This window comes from Cibotium barometz, chromosome 1, assembly GCF_041138505.1.
Source record: "Cibotium barometz isolate CiBa-2024 chromosome 1, ASM4113850v1, whole genome shotgun sequence".
Taxonomy (NCBI): Eukaryota; Viridiplantae; Streptophyta; class Polypodiopsida; order Cyatheales; family Cibotiaceae; genus Cibotium; species Cibotium barometz.
In genome coordinates, this window is record NC_141046.1 from 37,420,664 (window position 1) to 37,445,618 (window position 24,955).

The 24,955-nt window shown below is 47.4% G+C and overlaps 1 pseudogene across 1 annotated transcript in view; it reads left to right on the forward strand.

The window, feature by feature from the left end:
• LOC147641954 (small ribosomal subunit protein eS8-like) overlaps positions 1 to 24,736 on the forward strand; it is a 42,380-nt pseudogene extending 17,644 nt beyond the window's left edge. Inside the window, exon 6 of the transcript XR_015266488.1 lies at positions 24,505 to 24,736. The product of XR_015266488.1 is annotated as a small ribosomal subunit protein eS8-like (transcript). The remainder of the gene's footprint in view (positions 1 to 24,504) is intronic.
• The last annotated feature ends 219 nt before the right edge of the window (positions 24,737 to 24,955 follow it).

A 24,955-nucleotide genomic window follows, 5' to 3' on the forward strand; every position in this document is an offset into this window, starting at 1 on the left:
GTTTGTTGCTCATGTTGAGAATCAAACTGGCAAAACACTGAAGGCTTTGCGTTCCGACAATGGTGGAGAGTATATGTCCAAACAGTTTCAGGACTTTTGTGATGCTAAAGGCATCAAGAGGGAGCTCTCTACTCCTTATGATCCTCCACAAAACGGGACAGCAGAGAGGATGAACAGGACCATACAGGAGAAGCTCCGTTCTATGTTGTCACATGCTGCATTACCTCATGGTTTTTGGGCTGAAGCTGTTATGACAGCCGTTCACCTTATAAACAGGTCACCTAACACGAGGCTTGGTGGGAAAGTGCCAGAAGAAGTATGGACAGGGAAGCCTCCGTCATACAAGCACTTGAGAGTGTTTGGTTGCGTTGCGTACGTGCACATGCGCAGGGAAATGCGCACCAAACTTGATCCTAAGTCTCACAAATGCATATTCCTAGGATATGGTGACAGAGGTGAAATGGGGTATAGACTTTGGGATCCCATGAATAGAAAGATCATACGCAGCAATGATGTCATTTTTGATGAAACATGCATGTATAAGGAGCTTGCAAGGCAACATGAGCCTGGCAGAGTCATCTTTGATGATGATGGACATCATGGACAACAACAAAGGGCTGTAAATCAGCCATTACAGCTGGAAAATTAGCCCTTAAATGGTGCTGAAAATGGTCCAAATGGACAGCCAGATATGGCAGAAGACATCCCTATGGATATACCACAGTTGGAGGAGATACCGGGCATGATATTTCAGCCTTATGGCATGGAACAGGAGCCACCAATGGGTGATATGCAGGCTGGACAGCAACCTGCAAATGATGGTCATTGGGTACGGAGGTCCACAAGACCCTCCAGAGCCCCTGACAGGTTTGTTCCAGGGGTTGACTACTTGATGCTCACTGACTGTGGGGAGCCCTCATGTTATAAAGAGGCTTTACAGAGGGCAGACAAGGCTCTATGGGAGCGTGCCATGAAGTCAGAGATGGATTCTCTCCATAAAAATGGAACTTGGAAGTTGGTGCATTTGCCTGCAGGCAAGAAGGTTTTGCCATGCAAGTGGGTTTACAGGCTCAAAGTTGCATCAGATGCAAAGCCAAGATACAAAGCCAGGTTAGTGGCTAAGGGCTTCAAGCAGGAATACGGTGTGGACTTTGATGAGATCTTCTCTCCAGTGGTCAAAATGACCACACTGAGAGCTGTGTTAGCTTTGGTTGCACATGATGATCTGGACTTGATTCAGATGGATGTGAAGACTGCTTTTCTTCACGGTGATCTCCATGAGGAGATATATATGCAGCAACCAGAGGGTTATGCAGTGAGTGGAAAGGAGAAGCTTGTATGCAAGCTGAAAAAGAGTCTTTATGGGCTCAAACAGGCACCAAGAGAATGGTATCATAAATTTGATACATTCATGAAATCTCAGAAATTCAGGAGAAGTGACATTGATCACTGCTTGTACACCAAGAAAGCTTTGGATGGCAGTCTCTTGATTCTCATTTTGTATGTTGATGATATGTTGATTGCCGGGAAATCTCGTAAAGAGATGGATGCCTTGAAGCAGAGGCTGCATCAAACCTTTGATATGAAGGCTTTGGGTGATGCAAATCACATTTTGGGTATGCGGATACTTCGGGACAGAAATCAGCATGTGTTGTATTTGTCTCAGAAGGAATACATTGGCAAAGTCTTGCAGAGGTTCAATATGGACGGGGGGAAGAAGACTAGTACTCCTTTGCCTCCACATGTGAAACTCAGTGCTATGGACAGCCCACAGTCAGATAGAGACATGGCTGATATGGCCAAGATTCCGTATGCTTCAGCTTGTGGCAGTCTCATGTATGCCATGGTTGCTACTAGGCCGGACATTGCATTTGCAGTGGGAGTGGTTTCTAGATACATGGCCAACCTTGGCAAGAAGCATTGGGAAGCAGTGAAAGGTGTCATGAGATACCTGAAGGGCACACAGGATTTGTGCATTTGCTTTGGCAAACAGGATGCATTAGTGCATGGTTACACGGATTCGGATTATGCCGGTCATCCAGATAACCGGAAGTCTACTACCGGTTATGTGTTTACATTCACAGGAGGTGCTGTGTCATGGATATCCAGGATGCAGAAGTGCACTGCCTTATCTACTACAGAGGCCGAGTATATTGCAGCCACAGAGGCTTGCAAGGAGGCATTATGGCTATCTCGGTTAGTGGTTGATTTGGGTTATACAGGGGATATTCCATTGTTGCATTGTGACAGTCAGAGTGCCATCCTGTTGGCAAAGAACCCTGTCTTTCATGCAAAGACGAAGCATGTGGATGTGAAGTATCACTTCATCAGAGAGGTGATAGAGAACAAGCAAATTCAGCTTGTTAAGATTCACACGGATGACAACCCGGCTGATCTGTTGACGAAGAGTTTGCCTCCGGAGCGGTTTGCATATTGCAGACACTTGATGGGCATTGGATGAGGCCAGTTTCAGCCTTGATATGGCCTTGTATATTATCATGTACATGCTGATTTTTTCTTTTCCTTTACTTAAGGGCACTTTGCCTTTAAGTGGGAGGTTGTTGGGGTAAAGGCGTTATGCCCACCCTTATAGTGTGTAGAAGCCCATAAGTTATAGTACATAGTACACTTAGTACTTTTAATATACTAAGTGCACTATGTGTACTAGTGCAATATACATGTGTGATAGGGGAGTCACACACTCATGCCTCATGAGTTGACTTATCCCCACAACTCTCTCTCTCTCTCTCTCCCTTGCTTCTCTGTGTATGTCTCCCATGAATGAACTCTAACCCTAATTCTGTTTTCTCCCCATCAAATGGTACCGTCAAGAACCTTCTCACGAGTGTAGTGGTACTGAATTTCGATGTGCTTCGTCTGAGCATGGAAGACCGGGTTGCGAGCAATTGCGATGCAGCTCTGATTGTCGCAAAAAAGGGTGGTAGGAGCGTGTTGTCGAAAACCACAATCGAGAAGAAGGCGCCGCAGCCAAACAGCCTCACAAGTGGCACTGCTCATGGCACGATACTCAGCTTCGGTGGAAGATAGAGCGACCGTGGGTTGTCGTTTACTGGTCCAAGAGATGGCCGCAGATCCAAAGGAGAAGACATAGCCCGTGGTAGAGCGGCGAGAGTCGGGGTCGCCAGCCCAATCAGAGTCACTCCAACCCCGGAGAGTGATCGGGGAAGGAGAGGAGCCACCGGAGGTATAAAGGAGCCCGAAAGTAGAGGTACCCTGAAGATATCGGAGGATACGAAGAGCTGCCTGCCAATGAGAGCGCAAAGGTGTCTGCATAAAGGTACTGAGAGTGCCGACAGAAAAACCGAGATCCAGCCGAGTGTTAAGGAGCCAGATGAGAGAGCCAACAAGCCGGCGGTAGAGGGAGGCATCAGTATAATCAGTGGACCTAGAAGCAGAAAGTTTAGAGTTGGGATCCATGGGAGAGGTGATAGGACGACAATTATCCATGTGGAAAGTTTCGAGGAGCTCTTGAACATATCGTTGCTGAGAGATAAAATACCCCCTCTGGGTCTGCCAAATCTCGAGACCCAAGAAAAAATGGAGGAGGCCCAGATCTGTCATCTCAAATTCTGTTTGAAGAGCAACTTTAGTGGCAAGAATATGAGTGGTATGGCTCCCGGTAATAATCATATCATCCACATAAAGAATGATGAATGTAAGAAGTTGTCCATCACGAAAGAGATAAAGATTGGGATCAGCCAGGGAGCGAAGAAGCCCTGTGCGGTAGAAGAAGGTATCAATGCGCTGATTCCATGCCCGAGGAGCTTACTTGAGACCGTAGAGGGCCTTGCGAAGGCGACAAACCATGGTAGGGGAACAAGAATCAATGAAGCCGAGGGGCTGATCCACATATACCTCTTCTTGAAGATCACCATTCAAAAAAGCAGATTTGACGTCCATTTGGAAAATGGGCCACTGATGGTGTGCCGCAAGAGCAAGGATCGTGCAAATGGTGCTCATCCGGGCGGTAGGTGCAAAGGTCTCCCCATAGTCGACGCCGGGGCATTGAGCATAGCCTTTAGCTACGAGCCGGGTTTTATACTTATCGACAGAGCCATCAGAAGTGTACTTTGTTTTGAAGATCCACCGGACACCGATCACCGAACGGTGAGAGGGACGAGGAACAAGGTCCCATGTGTGGTTCCGAAGAATAGCATGGATTTTCGCTTCCATAGCCTGTTTCCAATGAGGCTGAGCCAAAGCTTGAGAAACGGTAGTCGGCTCTCGAGTGGCAAGGATGCGAGACATAAGGGCGTAATTGACTTGAAGAGTCTCGGAAGAGGATGGTGGGGAGTGGCAATGAGAGCGGCGATCATCAGGGTGCGGCTCGGAGTAAGGATCCTCAAGACCCGAGGAGCGGAGAGTATCAAGGAGCCAGTGCGGAACGCGGACCGAGCGTGGTTCCAATGAGGAGCGGACGAGGTCGGATCCTGAGAAGGCGGCGGAGGAGAGGATGTAACGGGGGGCGAGGCAGATGGAGAGGGCTCCGGGTTTGACACCATGACGGCTCAAGAAACGATCAAACTCAAGAGAGGTGAACTCGCCACCCTTATCAGCACGAAGAATTTTGAGCGTGTGGTCGGATTCTTTCTCGACCAGAGCCAGCCAGGTCTGGAAGCGACTGAAGGCCAGATTCTTGTGGGAAAGAAAGTAGATCCAAGAATAGCGACTGAAGTCATCAACGAGCAACATCTAGTACAAGGCTCCACCCAGTGACATAACCTGCATAGGTCCACATAAGTCGAGGTGAACAACGCCAAGCGGAACAGTGGCACGGCGAGAGGCATGGTTGGCGAAGGGCTCACGATGTTGTTTATCCAAAATACAAGAGGGGCATAGACCTTGGCGAGTGCCGACGTCAGGGAGACCGAGGACAAGTTGGTCACGGAATGCACGATGGAGAGCATCAATGTGTAGATGACCAAACCGGTAGTGCCCGAGGGAGGTGCCTGTGAGGGAAGGAAGGGCGATAAGCTTGTAGATACCATTGGTAGAATGCCCGGTCCAAACCGACTGTCCTGTGGCACGATCTTGGATGGTAACAGAGGTCTCTTCAAACTCCACCTTCATGTTATTTTGACAAATCTGATGGACGGAAAGGAGATAAAAGCCGAGAGACGGAACATAAAGAACGCGAGAGGACCCCTCTGCCATCTTGAATGATATCAAGAGAGCCCTCGGAATGAACAGGAATAGAGCTCTTATCGCCGATGCATACACGACCAAGGTGAGGAGTGAGATCCTGGAGCAGCGAGGAGGAGGGGGTCATATGCCGAGAGGCCCCACTATCAACGATCCATTCACGAGGAACGGAACTATGGAGAGCCAAAGACTCTACTCCAGAAAGTGGTACCGAATCCAAGAACTCAAGGTGAACAAATGCAGGGGTGGGGGTAAGAGTGGCATCAGCCGCAGCGGCAGCGGTTGCATCGGCCCGTTTGTGTTTTCGGTAGGGACAATTGCGCCAATAATGTCCTGGAGTACCGCAGTGATTGCAATTGCCTTTGGGGGCAGGACGATCGTTGGGAGTATCCGAAGAAGACGGACTATCAGAGGACGGAGCATTCTTGGATCGAGGTTTGGTACGTTGAGCCACAAGAGCCTCAGAAGGACCATCAGAGGTTTTGACGAACTGTTCCTCCTGATCCATCATCATGGGGACAAGTTCCTCCCAAGTGATGGTGCTGAGGCGGCCACAGGTAATAAGAGAAGAATAGAATGCCGAGTATCTGCTGTCTGTAATAACATGAGATAGGAGAGTAATAGCCATATCTTCGGAGGAGATAGCCTTGCCTGCATGGAGTATGTCCTGATGCATGCTCTGCATTTTATTGATGTGTTCCCGGATGGAAGAGGAAGTGGCCCGATCGAGGCGACGAAGCTGAACTTCCAAGGAGATGCGTTTCATGGGAGTGACGCGAAGATACATGCCATCCAGGAATTCCCAAATAGCCCGTGCAGAGGGAAGGTGCTTGATATGATTGAGAACCCCTAGTTGACAATTGAGAAAGATGAACGAGTGTACACGAGCATTCAACTTGTCCCAGATAAGGGGAGCATGCGGATCATCCTCAGGATCTGGACGAGGGATCCCTGGATCAACAAACTCGGCAAGGTCGTACGACTCCAATACGGATGCCATCTGAACTTTCCAGAGAGAATAGTTGGTCCCATCCAACTGGCGAGTGTCTGGAAATGTGGGAACGGTGGGGATGCGGACAGGCTTGTCAGACTCTTGAAAGAAGCTGGTCAGAGGGGAAACATACTTCTGTTCAGCGGCCATGGCTTGTAGGAACAGTCCCGGGAAAGCAAGGGGCAGCCAACCAGCAAAGATCGGGAGCTAGAACAGGGCTGCCGACGAGAGGAAGGCAGCAAAAATAAATATATAAATATAAATATATATATATATATATATGGGGTGGAAGAGAGCTTTGTAGACAGCGGGAAAGAGAGTTGCCAACGAGGAAGAGCTCCTTCTACTCCATCACCACAGGAGCTCCAAGATCAGAGAGAAGCCGATAAATTCTGCCAGGAACCCCTGGATAAAGTCGCACGGGTGAAGACGGGAGCCGACCCGATGCGCGATGAAGGAAGGGGGGGGGGAGGCTCTTGATGAAGCAGTAGGCTGTCAAGAGTGGCAGCGGAAGATGTAAACAAACTGAAGCAACAGAATCACACAGAGAACACCAGAGACAACAAGATGTGCCACAAACAGATCTGCTGTAAATCAGCCCATAAACCAGGGCAACATCTGTGATACAGTAGTCCTGAACAGGATGAGAAACAGGAGCTGCAGAAGGGGCTGAACTGGAGCAAAGGATAGGGGCACAAGGAGGCTGGAGCCTGGGAGCAAGGAGGCTAGAGGAGCCTGGGGCGAGGAGGTTGGAGCCTGGGAGCAAGGAGGCTAGAGGAGCCTGAGGCGAGGAGGCTGGAACTGGAGCACCAGGGCAAGAGCACTTGCAAGTGAGTGGGAAATGAGGAAAGGGGGGAGGCCCTTATATAGGGCTCTGCCCTGAAGTCGGCCCAGCCAACTAGGGGGTCGGCCCAGGGTGCTGGTCGGCCAGGGTTGGCCGATAGCTGGTCGGCCAGGGCTGGCCTGCCAGGGTAGGGGCCGACTGGCCCCAAATTGGGTGCCTCTGGGTGCCCCCTCTGAGTGTAGGAAGAGCCTCCGAAGGATGGGAAAATAGTGCCAGATACAGGTGCAGAACCGGGAATGAAAGAACCTCACGAGGGGCGGGCACACCCACAAAGAAGCCCTCACTCAGAGCAGTGTGCACACAAGTACACTGTAGACAGGAGATGCATATAATGCTAACACCCCCTCTCAGCTCCTGTCGAAGAAGCAGGGAGCTGGGTGTGTCCGCAAGAAGCTGATACTGTCAATGACGAGCCGGACCGTTGTGTCAATGACGAGCCGGACCGTTGAAGGATGGTGAACGGGAGAGTCCCCCTCTGGAGAGTATGTTCCCTGTTGGGGCCAAGAAACAATCCAAGACTCGGAGTGTAGTGCAAATGGGGCGATGTACCTCCGCCCACAAACCGGGGCAGCAAAGGAGCTCAGCTTGGATGAGGAGCTGGGAAGCTAGGAACCTGTTGAACAAGGAGGAACCAGAGAAGAGGATAACTAGCCCCCCTCTGTTTACTGAGGTGGGTATTGGCAAAACCATGGGGAGGGGTGGGGGGGGGATAGCAAATTCCAATAGGAAGCCATCAAGAGTCGAAAACAGAGGACTGGGCTCCAAAATAGAAGAAGGGGCGGGGGGGGGGATCAAAATTGAGATTACCACTGCAGAGGAACCAAAAGCAGTGGGTCACCACCGGGGGCCATCAGAAGGGCGGAGATGTAAAATCCTGGAGCAGCGAGGAGGAGGGGGTCATATGCCGAGAGGCCCCACTATCAACGATCCATTCACGAGCAACGGAACTATGGAGAGCCAAAGACTCTACTCCAGAAAGTGGTACCGAATCCAAGAGCTCAAGGTGAACAAATGCAGGGGTGGGGGTAAGAGTGGCATCAGCCGCAGCGGCAGCGGTTGCATCGGCCCGTTTGTGTTTTCGGTAGGGACAATTGCGCCAATAATGTCCTGGAGTACCGCAGTGATTGCAATTGCCTTTGGGGGCACGACGGTCGTTGGGAGCATCCGAAGAAGACGGACTATCAGAGGACGGAGCATTCTTGGATCGAGGTTTGGTACGTTGAGCCACAAGAGCCTCAGAAAGACCATCAAAGGTTTTGACGAACTGTTCCTCCTGATCCATCATCATGGGGACAAGTTCCTCCCAAGTGATGGTGCTGAGGCGGCCACAGGTAATAAGAGAAGAATAGAATGCTGAGTATCTACTGTCTGTAATAACATGAGATAAAAGAGTAATAGCCATATCTTCGGAGGAGATATCCTTGCCTGCATGGAGTATGTCCTGATGCATGCTCTGCATTTTATTGATGTGTTCCCGTATGGAAGAGGAAGTGGCCGGATCGAGGCGACGAAGCTGAACTTCCAAGGAGATGCGTTTCATGGGAGTGACTCGAAGATACATGCCATCCAAGAATTCCCAAATAGCACGTGCAGAGGTAAGGTGCTTGATATGATTGAGAGCCCCTGGTTGACAATTGAGAAATATGAACGAGCGTACACGAGCATTCAGCTTGTCCCAGATAAGGGGAGCATGCGGATCATCCTCAGGATCTGGACGAGGGATCCCTGGATCAACAAACTCCGCAAGGTCGTAGGACTCCAATACGGATGCCATCTGAACTTTCCAGAGAGAATAATCGGTCCCATCCAACTGGCGAGTGTCTGGAAATGTGGGAAGGGTGGGGATGCGGATAGGCTTGTCAGACTCTTGAAAGAAGCTCAACAGACGGGGAACAAACTTCTGTGCAGAGCCATGGCTTGTAGTAACAGTCCTGGGAAAGCAATAGAGTGGCTGGAAAGGGCAGCCAACCAGCAAAGATCGGGAGTTGGAACAGGACTGCCGACGAGAGGAAGGCAGCCAAAATATATATATATATATATGGGGTGGAAGAGAGCTCTGTAGACAGCGGAAAAGAGAGTTGCCGACGGGGAAGAGCTCTTCTACTCCATCACCACAGGAGCTCCAAGATCAGAGAGTATGCTGGTGCTCTGATAAGCCGATAAATTCTGCCAAGAACCTCTGGATAAAGTCACACGGGTGAAGACGAGAGCCGACCCGATGCGCGATGAAGGAAGGGGTGGAGAGGCTCTTGATGAAGCTGTAGGCTGCTATTGGTAGTCCGGGATACAAGGCGCGAAAATTAAAAATTTAAATTTATAATTCCTCTTGCAAGATGCCGACCGGTGCCTAGCCTCGAGGCAGGAGATGCTGGAGAAGCTGTCGACAAGGGAACGGGACAGATCTCGGGAAGAGGCACCGGGACGGCTGCTGACCAGCATAAGAGAGTCACCCAGGTGTTGGTGGATGCTTCAGTGACGAAGAGGATGGGGGAGCACCTAGTGCTCTGATACCATGTCAAGAGTGGCAGCGGAAGATGTAAACAAACTGAAGCAACAGAATCACACAGAGAACACCAGAGACAACAAGATGTGCCACAAACAGATATGCTATAAATCAGCCCATAAACCAGGGCAACATCTGTGATATAGTAGTCCTGAACAGGATGAGAAACAGGAGCTGCAGAAGAGGCTGAACTGGAGCAGAGGATAGGGGCACAAGGAGGCTGGAGCCTGGGAGCAAGGAGGCTAGAGGAGCCTGGGGCGAGGAGGCTGGAGCCTGGGAGCAAGGAGGCTAGAGGAGCCTGAGGCAAGGAGGCTGGAACTGGAGCACCGGGGCAAGAGCACTTGCAAGTGAGTGGGAAATGAGGAAAGGGGGGAGGCCCTTATATAGGGCTCTGCCCAGAAGTCGGCCCAGCCAGCTAGGGGGTCGGCCCAGGGAGCTGGTCGGCCAGGGTTGGCCAACAGCTGGTCGGCCAAGGGCTGTCGGCCAGGGCTGGCCTGCCAGGGTAGGGGCCGACCGGCCCCAAATTGGGTGCCTCTGGGTGCCCCCTCTGAGTGTAGGAAGAGCCTCCGAAGGATGGGAAAATAGTGCTAGATACAGGTGCAGAACCGGGAATGAAAGAACCTCACGAGGGGCGGGCACACCCACAAAGAAGCCCTCACTCAGAGCAGTGTGCACACAAGTACACTGTAGACAGGAGATGCATATAATGCTAACATAGGCTGCTATTGATAGTCCGGGGTACAAGGGACAAAAATTACAAAATATAGATTTATAAATCCGCCTGCTGGAGAAGCTTATGACAAGCAGGAGAGAGTCACCCAGGTGTTGGTGGATGCTTCAGTGACGAAGAGGATGGGGGAGCGCCTAGTGCTCTGATACCATGTCAAGAGTGGCAGCGGAAGATGTAAACAGACTGAAGCAACAGAATCACACAAACACAACAAGATGTGCCACAAACAGATCTGCTGTAAATCAGCCCATAAACCAGGGCAGCAACTGTAATACAAGGATCCCCAGATGGGATGAAGAACAAGAGCTGCCAAGAGGCTGAACTGGAGCAGAGATTGGGTGCTGAAGAGGTGCGAATCAGGGGCACCAACTGGTGGCTGGAACAGGACCCAACCAGGGGCAGCAACAAGGGCAAACAAGGGGGCACCAAGTAGGAGTGCAAGAGGATCTGGAACAGGAGCACCGGGGCTGCAGGAGGAGACACTTGAGAGGTGAGCAAGAGGGGCTGGAACTGGAGCACCGGGGCTGGAGCACTTGCAAGTGTGTGTGGAATGAGGAAAGGGGGGAGGCCCTTATATAGGGCTCTGCCCAGAAGTCGGCCCAGCCAGCTAGGGGGTCGGCCCAATTGCCCTGGGCCGACCAGCTGGTCGGCCAGGGCTGGTCGGCCCAGTTCCCTGGCCCTCTGTCCCCCTCTGTCGGCCAGGGCTGGTCGGCCCAGTTTCCCTGGCCCTCTGTCCCCCTCCAGTTAATCTCAACATCACTTTCCTCTACTTCTTGGTTGTGTTCCACAATTAACAACAACAAGGTTTTAGTCATGGCTAGGGGTTATCTTGATGAGCAAAGACTTTATGTGGGATGATAGCGCAATTACTTTCCTCTACTTCTTGGTTGTGTTCCACAATTAACAACAAGGTTTTGGTCATGGCTAGGGGCTATCTTCGTGAGCGAAGTTGATGTGGGATGATATGCAATGTACGTGCCAGTCTCTTGTTGTTGGAATGACATCAATTCACAATAAGCCGGTTTGCTGTCCCAAGTTAGCACGCTCCCTTTTCAACTACATGCCTTCATCAAGATCCAGTTGCTCGCGCCTTGGCAATTCAACTTGCAAAAGGTCGCATTTAGGTGCGTTGGAAGCCAGTCCTTCGCTTGGGGGCAAGGCCTACTAAGGCCATACCTACGTCTTTGACAAGATTTGAGCAATTGTTTCACAAAGAATTCCTTCCAAAAGATGAGCTGGAACACAATTGGGCGGCTTGGGATTAGTGCCGTATGAATCATCGGCCACTAAACCAATACGTCAGTGATTACAAAGAAGGCATTCTAAAGCTTACAGGAATAGATGACTTCCAAAAGATGCACGGATTTATCTATGGGCTAGAGCCAGATTATCATAATCACGTCAAGCAGAACGAGCCTACAACGTTAGACGAGGCAATCAAATTTGTGCAAATCTTTATATGTAGCCTATTACGGTAAGAAGCCAACCAATTCACATTTCAGCATTTTCACTTCTAAAGCTTTTGTGCATGTGCATAAAGATGTCAAGATGAAGCTTGATTCCAAAAACAAACACTGCATTTTCATCGGGTACGCTTGGCAAAGGGGGTCTTCCCCATACTTTTGGGCAAACTATGGCCTATTTAAGGGCCCTCTCACTCCTCTTAATACATCGATTCAACCATCAGCTAAAGCCACAGTGGCAGCATGAAATTGGCGAGAGTAGATAGGGAGAGAGAGTGTTCATCTGGGCGCACTTCTTGGTCTCCAGTGTATGCAACTTGCCACTCCTTTCAGCCCACAGTTCGGTGGCAGTAACAAGACTCTTCTCTTCCCTGAAATTGCATATGTTCTTGTTGTATATCACACAGCTATTTCCAACAATTGTGCACCTTTCCTTTTTCCGCTCTATATTCGTGGGTTGAACATCTCTATTTGTGGATTTTCTAATACCCTATTGGAGCCAATGCTCCCCCTTTGAAGCTTATGCCATCTCCAATCCAACAGCCCCTTTCAACAACACATCTTGGCCCAGCACCAAGCAGTTGAAAATCAACCCCCTATTCCGCCAAAACTGGTTCCGCCTTAGCACACCAATCTAGTACATAGGTTTCAATATAATGCCCCGGATTGTCCCCCTCTGGTTCACATCCTTCTTATTCTTGAGACTCTGGTTCTATCGATGAAGCCTCATCTCTGTCACTGTCCTCAGCTGAGCACTCCGATGAGTACCTATGATCTATCATTTTGAATGATTTGTAGCAACCAGATCTTGAGCATACTAGCCCAATTAGAGCAAACTCTATTGTGATGATCAAGTTTGTCTAAAAGGCTCCCAATCCTGGGCACTACCTACACATCATGGAGTCTACATCAAGCTTTCATATCATGTGAGTACTTTGGTTGTCATTGCTCTGTCTTGTATCTTCATTTTAGTCTTTCCATTCCATGCCATGTGCCTTCATGTGGTATCAGAACCATGGTCCTAGCCTTGTCTCTCTTTGCTCTTCCAAGAGGTTGAGATGAGGGAGGCCAATGAAGCTACCCGAGCCTCTTCTTGCTTGGAAGGCAGCCCACTTCCTCTCCTCATGAGCTCAGCTCCTCTTCCCAAGCCTCACCGATGAAGACTACTCCAACATGAAGACTTGCTGTCCACGATTCAGTCCATCCAGCCCGCCATTCTCTTCCTCTTCATCGCCATTCCACCCTCCTTCCTTCAATTACAAAGATGCTCTTGGAATGGTGTTGCTCTTTCTATGAGCTTCAAATGATGTGACACTTCTATCTTGATCTGGAAGTAGAATCACAACTTTGTGTCTTCATCAAAGTTGTAGAGGACCTTGAGTACTACAACTTTTGTTTTACCATCACTGCAATCCGAGTTTTCTTTGAAAAGTTATAGCTCCTGCAAAAAGTGACAAAATTTGTTCCTGCGCGCGGATTTTGTTCTTAAGCTCAATGATTCGACAGCCCAAGCTTGATGTGATTTTCAAAGAGCTCCCAAGTACCACATTTTCCCGATGATCGAAGACTTGTGATTGCCTGTACCACTTGATGTGAGCTTTGAATGCTTCCCAACAACTAAAGTTGCTTCTCCCAGTACTCGTAGTGCCCGTGTTCCACATTGATTGACTCTTGGATTGCTCATGGAACCTCAAGCCTTCTTCGCCATATTTTGTGCCTCGAAGTGGACCTAGACTGCACTATTTTCAGGTCGATTTGGTACTGTCAATTGAAGAAGACCTGCACGCACAATTTCTAAAGATCTTGCTCAGTTTATGGAGGCTGGACTTACATGTTTTCTTCTATCATGCTTTGCTGAAGCTGATCTATTGTGCTGACAGTTTTTTCTCTTCGAATATGACCACCCATGAATCATGGATATGCTGCTGATTTCTGTGGATTCCAAGAGGCACTTTATATAGCTGTGATTTGCCTATATTCAGCACCATATTTGTGGCATTTGGAGCTTCAAACAGTGCATCTCTTCATCAAATTTCTGCTGCAAGTTTCCAGCATTGTTTGCTTCTTTGAGTGCATGTTTGGGAAAGATTCATTGGCTGCAGCAATATGGAAGTGTCCAAACATACCATTTCATTGGAGAAGTTTTTTCGTAGGAACTTCCCTACATGGCAAACAAAGATGCGTCTTTTACTTATGAAAGATGGGGTATAAGTAAATGTTTTTATCCTTTGGTGCTCTTTCTATCAATTTTGAAGTGTTTTTTCTAAGTTGTGAGTGGCAAGGATAAAAAGCCACAATCAAATGAAAGTGAATTCTCCACTGGGAGAATCTAAATGGCAAAGCTCTTTCTCTCATTGGTTTGAGTTTGGGTGATGAAGCTATTCATCATCTTGATTTTGATTCCACTACTCATTAATTATGAACTAAGTTTGAAGGATTGTGTCGCAACAAAGTTGTCAATTCAAAAGTATTCCTCAAACAGGAATTCTTCAAGCTCCAAATGAAGCATGAGGATTCTCTTCTTGCTCACTTGAATCATATGGAATCCCTCGTCACTTGCTTGCCAGTCTGAAGGCCCCTATAAGGGAAGATGATTAGGTTGTTGTGCTCCTCTCCAGCATTGAGGAAGTTCCTAAGTAGTGGGAGATCATACCAGCACTCCGTGTGACACAAATGGGTTATCATGATATGGTTGCTATGCTCATTGATCATGAAAGATGGTATACAAACACTCCAGATTCCAATGCATGATTTCTTAAATAGGTCATCGGAGGATATTGACATGGCTATTTTTCAGACCACACATCTACAGACACTCCATAATAGATGATTGGTAGAAAAGAAATCCAAGTTGAGTACTATTAGCCACATATCGATAGAGACTACTGGAATGACTACACACAAAAGAAAGCTCTTGTACAGACATACATTAGCACACTCCTTGCTCTGCAGCGATGAAAGGGAGTCATAACAAGGTGAAATGTATACGAGTGAAGACGGGAACCGGCACGATGCGCAATGAAGTAGGGAGGGGGAGTAGTGTGCTAGTCCGAGCTTGGGACAACATACAAAATCGAAATAAGTATCTGCCTCCTACCTGCCGACCAGCTTCCTCGCACTGCCGGCCAAACACTGCTTGTTGCAACCTCTGCCAATAAGGAATTGCCTACTGACCAGCTTCCTCACCACTGTCGACCACCTCCTATGCTCCTGCATTGCTTGCGTAGCCGACATCTTTGATTCTACAACCCAAATCTCCTCACTGGAGCTCTGATACCATGTTAGAAAAGCCTATAGCTAGCCTACCAAAATGCATCAAAATTATGTGTGGATACTCTGGACTACTAACACAACATGGGTAATTGGGGAATTCAAAACTTTCTTAAACAACCATTGCAAACTAGCAAACAGAGAAGGAGATATCGAAGCAACAATATATATTCTGCCTGCTCATAAACCATAGCAAGATACAATACCAATATGTTCTTCTACTATCTGCCCCAAAGGTGCAGATGATCTATACAGTTTGCTATCCTGAATGTACAGCCAAGCGGTGTGCTATGGAAAGCTGCTGCCCAGACAACCCCAATTATTCTTCCCTAAGTAGGCCTGAAGAGTACTATTGCCGCTGCTCTTGTCTGCTTCCAAATCTGCCCCAAAATCTCCTGCTATAGCAGCCTGAAGATGTCACCCTAACCCTATTCCAGCTCCAGTCAAGCCTGACAAAGGCCTGCAAATAGGTGCCTGAATCTCCTACTGTCTGAGCTACACTGATGCACAACAAAGCATACCATGACTGGCCCAGGGGCAGGCCCCAATCTGCCCAAGTTCAAGTCGGCCAGATCTGGCCGGCCACCTTTTCTCCTATCTGGCTCCCCCAACTGGCTGGCAACCAAGTCACCTCCCTCCCCAAGGTTCTTGCCACTGTATCCTATCTCGCTAGCCTGCCAACCGCCTGCTCCATAGGCTGTTGACCAGCTTTCAGCCACGGGGGATTCACTAGTAGTAATAAGGAGACGTCACCTACGTGCAAGAAATATATGAAAATACCCCTTATCTACCCCCTATTTAAGGGACCTTACCTTATAATATGTACCTTTCTTTCCTTATATAACCCCCCTCCCTTACACTCATGTGGTACCATACGGTAAACCCTAGTGGACCCCCCGGGCTTTCAGCCCTGTTCTCCTCCACATCTGCTATGTTCCTTGCTTCCCCTGGCTCCAGTGTTGATCCTGCTGCCGACCTCACAAGTTCCTCATGTTCCTGTAGTGTCTAGGCTCTGATCCATGCTTCTAGTCTACAATTCTGCATCTGGCATGTCGATCTCTTTTCTAGACACTTCTTGGCTGCCCAATATCCATCATCTCTGTGGGTTATGTCTCCTAATCCGATGCCTTACATGCACCTTGATCTCAACTCTCCTACAAGGGTTGTCTCTTGGCTTGCCTCCCCAATGCACACCTCATATGGGGGCTTACAAATGGGGAGATGCCCTGTCCAATAGATTTGTGAAGCACTATTTGTCACTTTAAGCACTATATTGATAGTCGTATTATGTATTAAAAATAAATTTTCACACACAAAAATGCGACATAATGCCATTTCCCGTTTCCTTGTTTCCGTCTCGGCCGAAAACTCCATTTCCCCTCTTTTTTCCATTCCCGTTTCCCCCATTTTGAAAACAGCTGGCAACTATGCCTTGCGGCTAGGGATTCAGCCTTCCTTCAGGCATTTTCACCCTTGTATTGCATCCCTATTGGGCAAAGTATTATTCAGTTATATATTCAATTTTGTCGCCTCTTTTGAGGTCCCCTATATTCCCCCAATAGTCTCTCTCAGTTTCACAATTGTTTATGGTCATGTCATTCGCTTCGGCATCAATTGCATTCATTCAGTAGTTAGATTGGAGAGGGAGTGAGTGAGTCTCCCTCTTACACATGACCTATTTTTTAGTGTACCGATATATCAGCAGACTATCAAATCAAGCAACAGAAGCTGAAGACAAAACTGAATACAAAGAAAAGAAAGAAAGATATATTAACGTCGACAAAAGCCCTCATGGGACTATGCCACAAAAGTACACAACAAAATGCATAATACAAGCCACAAGGGGCTGAACTGAAATGAAATAAATAAATAAAGGGGAAACAAGGGTATACTAGAATCCTTGTCCAAAAGCTACTGTGTACTAGCTAAAGTAAATCATGGGGTATCCTGTAGATCAGGTGCTAAAGTAGTATGGTGAGCAGTGAGGATCTCCTGAATCAGCAGCAGCTGTCAGGTGGTGGTGTAGCGAGGGGGATGATGGGGCCTATGTATGCAACAGATCCTGAGGCTCATGTCAAGAGTGAATCCTCAACTAGAGTGACCCTTGAGGAGGGAAGGGATGGTGCGAGTCTGGATGGTACGTGTAGTAGGCCTCTGACGCCTCCTCCAGTAAGCATGAAGCTCAGGTAGTACCTCATCTGCTGGCTCATAGTGACTTGGTGCCACCTCTAGTTTGACAAAGTCAATAACATGTCGTCGTTACCTATTGGTCCTTTGCATCAGTGCTACATTCCTAATCTGCTACTGTCTCATATGACGTGAGAGCATGTCTCTGTGCCTCCTCATCTCGAGTATGCATCATCAAACTCTTCATCGGTACATAACAAAACCAAATGCCACATGTCTATGTCTGTGATATCAAACAAGACTTCATACTCAAACACCCAATTGAAAACTATAACTTGTATGTTTGAGTCTACTTCTATCACCAAGTACATTTCAAATGTCTGTTCTCAGAATAATATATACAAAGAGTCTTTGAATTTCAATTTCTTGTACTAGAAAAGCTCTGTCACCAGTATCACTAATCAGTAGAACTCATGTTCCGGAATCAAGTCTATAGCATAGAACAACTCCCGGGGCCACTTGTAATGGGGAAACTCCAATCCAGCTGCTACCTCGTCTGTGATCTGCAAGATCAAGATCCACCTATCCTCTATAACTGAATTTCTGACCACCACGAATTGGGAATCTTTTGGTACTATAATTGCCTCCACATCAGGGCTCATTTCAAAAACTAAGAACATCTCTTTTGCTGCAGATCTGGACAGCCCTCAATAATGCTTCTTTTCCTGCTTCTTCTCTGCAAAAAAAACTGTAAAACACCTTCTTCTGATGTCCACAACTACCCCACACCAAATCAGGTTTGATTTTTACAAAATTCAGCAACCTTCCTGAGTTTAACTCACTCCTACAGCTTCTATCTTCACAGGACATAGCAGCAAACTACTTTTCTTGATAAAAATCAGTCAAAAAGCTTCTGTTTTTTGCATCCCCTTCCTTCCAGACAACATATTCCAACAAATTCAGATGTCAAGCAGCAAAAAACAGCAAAAACTAAGAACGTTTTTACTTTCTCCAGCACTGTCAGTGATTGCTATTGACCAGAGACACTCTTCTTGAAGTCGCCCTGTCTCTGGCTGCACCAGCATGCAAAAAACAACCTACCTACCTCACAAAAATCAGGTCGCCTTGCTTTTGTGCACCTCCTGGCTCCGTTTCTGCACCAAATTTCGATCTCTCTGCTTCCCTCCTGCTTCCTTCTCGCTTCTGACACTTGATTTCAACAGAATCTCACTGCTTACCTCTTCTGACACCCAAGGGCAGCAAAATACAGCAACTTCCCGCGATGGACTTGCTCTCCCTGCCAAGTGCTTGCTGTCTACAGCCTCCCTGATGCAAGTCCAGCACTCCCGGCTCGAAAACCGCACTTTAGGCTCACCTGCAAGCTGCTCTGGCTCCGGTTCTTGCTCCCTCCAGCTCTCTTCTTTAGGGCGTGCTGAAAATGAGCTCTTCATGTGCCTTAAGATAAGGCAATGGTGGGCTGCCTCTTTCTAGACCATGAAACCGCAGCAGCTCCAAGGGTAAAGACATGGCTGGATGTAGATCTCCTAGTATCTAGAGAACCACCCCAATCTAAATCACTCCACCTGCAAAGACAAAGAGGAGAGTGGAAAGAGTCCGTAGGATAGAAGAGACCGAGTGTCCGGGTACCCTGAAAGTACCTCAATGAGGACGAGGAGTAGCGTAGGTTTAGGGATATATCATATACTTAGATAGTGTTCAGCCTATTTTAGAGAGGCTAGCTTTCCAATGAGACTCCAGCGGTGTCTGCATGAACAAACAGAGAAGACCAACTGAAAAGCTGAGATCAAGCCGAGTATTGAGCACCCAGATGAGGGAACCAACCAACTTATGGTACTGGGTAGCATCTAATGGCTTACTAGGATCAAACCGGGAGAGCTTCGAGTTGGGATCCATTGGAGATGAGATAGGAATACACATGTCCATGCCGCAGGTTTCCAGCAGCTCGGAGACATACCGCTGCTACGAGACAAAGAAGCCGTGCAAAGTTTGCAGGATCTCGAGACCAAGGAAGACGTGCATGAGTCCAAAATCTATCATCCCGAACTCTCGGGAGAGAGCAGCCTTGGTTTGACGGATATGCTGATGGTGGCTACCCATGATGATGAGATCATCAACATAGAGGATAAGGGTTGTGATCAACCATGCTCGTGGAAGAGGTAGAGGTTAGGATCTGCCAAAGAACGAGTGAACCCTACTGAAGGAAGAAAGCATCAATTTGTTGGTTCCAAGCACGAGGAGCCTACTTAAGATTGTAAAGGGCCTTTCACAATCGATAGACCATATGGGCAGAATTAGGAGCCTCGAAACCAAGAGGTTGTTCAACAAAGACTTCTTCGTTGAGATACCCATTGAGAAAGGCAGATTTTACATCCATCTGACAAACAAGCCACTGCTGATGAGCAGCAAGTGCAAGGATCATCCGGATGGTCGCCATACCAGCAGTAGGAGCGAAGGTATCCTGATAATCAATGTCAGGGCGCTACGCATATCCATTTGCAACAAGACTAGCTTTGCATTTATCAAAAGATCCATCGGCAGCGTATTTGGTCTTAAAGACCCATCGAACACCAATAATCAACCGATGGCGGGGACGGGGAACCAACTGCCAGGTATTGTTCCTTTCGATGGCATCAATCTCAGCTTGCATAGCTTCCTTCCATGGGGCCCAGGAAAGGGCTTCCTAAGCGGAGGTGGACTCTCTATCACAAAGAGCGTGAGTCAAGAAAGCATAATTGACTTGAACACAAGTTCAAAGGAAGAGGCTTGAGATCGAAGGCGGTGAGAGTGGCAAGGACCGGTTGGGGTGTTGACTTTGGAGGGTAATCATTAAGACCAGAAGACTAAAGAGTATTATGGAGCTAGCGAGGAAGATGAGGATCAAAGGTAGCTGATGGCTAGGTTGGAGGAGAAGTGGGGGGAGTACCATGGGGAGTAGGGAGCACGGCAGGCTGAGGTGCTGGTTGGGGAGCGGAGAAATCATCAACATGATCTCCAAGTAGAAGAGGGAACTTGCAAGAGGAGGCTCTGGAGCGGAGGGCTCAGAGGCTGAGGCTGAGATCTGCTCATCAAACCGTACATCCCTGCTTGTGGTGACTATTTGCTTCTCTAGATCATAAACATGAAACCCCATAGAGACATCGGAGTAGCCCACAAAGATAATTTTTCAAGAGGTGGAATCAAACTTCCCCTTTTGTTTCTATGGAATATGAACATATCCATCACACCCGAAATCCAAAAATGGGACACGTTAGGTTAGTACTAAAGTATGCCTGAAAGGGTGTCATCTAGGGAACAAGGACTGTGAACACTCCTGAATGTAGATGGTTGTGGAAAGGACCTCACTCCAAAGAGACGGAGGCAACTTGCTATCAAGTAACATGGTTCCAACCATCTCAACATATGTATGGTTCTTACGTTCCAACACACCATTCTTGGAAGGGGTCCCTGTATTGGCTAACTCCTGCTAGATGCCATTAGTCGAAAGGTAGCAAGAGAAAACATTTGAGCAAAACTCGCCACCTTTATATGACTGAATGATCTTGAGGGTATTGTCAAATTCTTTCTCCACCAAGATGTGCCAATGTCGGAAGCAATCAAAGGCTTGGGCCTTATGGCATAAGAAGTATACCCACATATATCAACTGTAATTATCAACCAAGAGCATAACATAACTAGAGCCACCAAGGAAAGTAGTCTTTTGGGGACCACACAAATCCATATGCACAAGTTGAAGGAGAGCAAAGGTGCGGCAAGAGGCCTTCTTGGGAGAGGAAGGAGGGGGGGGGGGAGAGAAGACGAAATAAGCCTAGGAGTGCCATAACAAGGGCTGGAACCAAGGAGCTAACAAAAAAACTCCCAAGTAAAGCTTGGATAAAGGCGCACGGGTGACGGGAGCCAGCCCAATGCGCGACGAAGGGGGGAGCGGCTCTTGATGAAGCAATGAGCTATCAATAGCTCGGGCTACACAAGAGTGAAAATTTACTTTGCAAAGGTATTTTTGCAGCAAAAATCAGCGTCCGGCAGGATCTTAGAGCACTTGGGGCTCTAATACCATGTCAAAGTATGCAGCAGAAGAGAATAATTGTGAACTAAAGCAAATACAAGACACAGAACAAGAGAGGAGCCTGAATCAGATATGTTGTGTAACACCCCCAAAAACAGGAGCAAAGAGCTGAATACAACCTCCCGAAGATGGAGGGAAACAAGGGCTGTCTCAGGGCTGAAGCAGAGGGCTAAGAACAGTACAGGGTGAGGGCGATGCGGATGCGGATGCAATAGGACTCTAGGAGCCACAGGAGCAGCAAGGCAAGGGCAACAAGGGCACAGAAGGCTGCAGCATTGGAGGCTACTAGTGCATGCACGAAGTGAAGAGTCATGGGGGGAGCCCTATAAATAGGAAGGGGTAGTCAAGTCGGCCCCCCAACTGGAAGAGGGTCGGCCCATAGATTGGGGCCGACCCTAGTCGGCCATATAGTGGCCGACTGGGCCCCTGTGGTCCCCCTCCATTGGACGAATATGCCCCTCTAACTAGTGTGGCAAATGGAACCTAGAAAGAGCCTTAAAATGGGTGAGAAAGAATCTATTGTCCTCACGTACGAGCAGGCACACCCACAACACTGACCCTAACTCAAGTTGGCACAAACCAGCAGTGCACAATATGTCAACATCATGATTCTTGATACTTACAAATCCAATCATGATTCATAATTCAGCTTTCAAAGTACATATGTCATAGTAACAAAAAGATCTATGGGATGGAAATAGGAGATGGCTCAAAAACTATGACTTCACTTGGAAGCATGCAATGCTTGGTGACAGGAAGAGACTTAATGCCAATCTTGTGGCAAGTTAATTCATGCAAATGTCATCTTGAGAGACATGGGACTTTGAAAGAGGAATGAAGTAGAAAGTGGTGGCTAAGTTGAATGTTTAACAAAAACATCACTTAACTTGATAATAAATATGGAGATACTTAAGCTGGATGGTGTTTTAAGGCATTTTTTTCCTATGTTCAGCCTTAAAAAACGTTTCAGAGGGGGAAATGGCCACGTTTCCCTTGAAAGCCGTTTCCCCCCTTTCGGGGGCATTTCCCTCAGCTGTTTCAGACTGGGGAAACGTTCCAGGTCAGAAACGCTGTTTCGTACCGTCCCCCCCCCCGGCCGAAATGCCGTTCAGACTTTTCAGCCCGCGTTTCTGTGTAACTAGGGCGCCAAGGCTGGAAGAAGCAGCTGGAGCAAGACCAAGGTGTTGGACCGCAAGAGATGGTGGCTGGACAGCAAGCTGAAGCTGGAGAAGAGGCACACGGAGGAGGCAAAGGCAAAAGGTCATTGGCTGGAGCATAATGTGCCAAGAAGGGTGCATGAGCAGGGCACTGGCAGATGGCTGGAGCAAGGGCGACACAGGAGGAAGCAGGCTGAAGGGTGAAGTAAGAAATGACCAGCACGGGGGCCCCTATATACAGGAGGGGCCGACCTGAGCTGAACAGCCTGGTAAAATCGGCTGACCTGACCTGTGGACCTCACCTGGTCAGCCCTGTAGGCCGACAGACAGGTCGGCCATGTAGGAGGACATGGCCTACAGGTGCCTACATGTGCTCCTATCTGTCCTGCCCTGTGTGGCCCCTAAACTGACTCCATAAGTGGCTCTAGGATGAGCTCTAGTATACCTCCGGTAGAACCCTGAGTGCCTGCAGCAATAGGGTCAATGCTATCCTCGCACTGGGCACACCCACAACCCTCACTCACTGTTACAGGCTATGGTACAGGCATGAGGGGTCCCCTTCTGAATGTAGCATTATATTCATTTGTATAAGGGACATAATAGATTGGCCATGTATTTGATCACTCAAATTCAACTTTACCTGTGCTGAATGATCGGTGTGGTCATTCGTCTCCTTCGGTCCTGACATCACTGGTAATCTTTTTGAAGATGGACCACGCCCACTTGTTTTGAGTCCATATTATTTAGCATGGTCAGTTATGGCACATGTAGCAAACGCTTTATGAGAAGACAATTCCCAAACTTCATCTCCAAGAAGTTCATGATCTGTAGGGCAAAGAATTTGGTGTCCTGAATCTTCACGGCAGTCATCCATATATCCATAACATGGACTTGATCACACATAATAGAGAAGCTAGTAATGACATCCCCACTAACATCATCAGTGCCCAGTAGTCAGTGTAGAAATTTGTATCAACATATGCTCACACAGCCATTCTCACACATACGTTTATACAAAGGTCTGTGTATTGAGCTTCTAAGCACATCAAGCTCTGAGCAAGCTCTCCCAAAATGGGCTGGGTGGATCTTGGTGGCATGGGAGACAAGGACCTAACCACCTCGAACTCAAGGGTAGCTATGCTGATCTTTTGAATGTGTGGGTGGGGCCTTGGTTGTGTCTTTTGAGCGTGGCTCAATTCTAATGTCGTATGTCAAGGAAACTAATTCTAGCTTATACAATCCTACGTTGTTTTGGTTGCATATGCTAAGATAGGAAGAGCTCTTAGTGGAGTTGCAAGCAACAGCTCATAAGAAGGGTCAATTGTCGGGAGCTCATAGTCAAGTCTTGAAAATTACACAGCAGTCAAGGAGATGTACTCTAATATTCTAGAATGCATATTAATAAACAACATTGGAGACCATGCAAGTGAGCTTTTGGCTCTGAAAAATGTGTTTTAAAACACGGTCAATATCTTCGTCAAGTGTTGTGTTTTTGACTACTCATGCACACAAAATTAGTCGCTATCATAAAGTAAGATTCTTGATGTGATTGTTGCAACTAACCATGTGCTTGTGCACCCAACATTGACCGTTGCTTACACAACCATAAGGTTGTTGAGTGTGTAAAAGGCTATTTTTAATATTTGGTCCTTATCAAGCAACCATTGTATTTTATGCTGCTTAGGCACCTAAAATAGGTACTTCTTAGGCAATCAGAAGGTATGGTTTTGGATTTTCAAAGGACTATGTATTAACAAACAATCATTATTGCAACCAATCATTGGTTTTTCGATGGTCATCCACCAAAATCAATCTCTACTTAAGTAACCATAAGTTAAGGTTTTGGGTGTGCAAAGGGTCATGTTTCAAGCCACCCGGTCATGTTTCATGCCACCCACCATTTTTTTAAAAAATATTATAGATCACAGGCCTAAGGCCAATAGGGTGTACGATCGGATGGCTAATGATACGATATATACCTTTGTTGACATGATGAATTGCATTCTAGTTTTATTTGGCCTCTCTCATCATGTACCTAACGATCATGCATTGATGTGTGGAAATCTTTGTCTACATGTTCAAACAATCTACACTTGAATTTAGGGCTAAAGCTTTAAATTAAAGTCAAAATATTAATACTAGGGTTTTAACAAATGTGAAAATATTGGATAGCTTATAGGTGGGAGATCAACGTGGAATGATAGTCAGATGGTGCTCCTACCTCGACCTCCAAGAATAAGTACCATTGCATCTACTTGTCCCAAAAGAAAGAAGTTTGTACTTTGTGCATAGAAGGCAAGTTTTTTGATATGCAAAAGACCACATTTCACAATGTTTCCAAATTTCCCCCAAAATGTTGTGCTTTTTATACCACAAGGCTAAACAAATCTTCACATGTAGCATACATCATTTTCCTTTAACTCACTCTCACATTCATAATGTATTTGTCCTCGTCTTAAGCATTTCAAAATGTTGCCAAATCTCCCCTAAAATCTTGTGTTTTTTACACCACAAGACTAAAGAAATATTCACTTATAGCAAATATCATTTTCGTATAGCTCACCCTCACATTCATCTTGTATTTTCTCTCTCCTTTAGCATTTCCATTGCATTTTTAATTCAT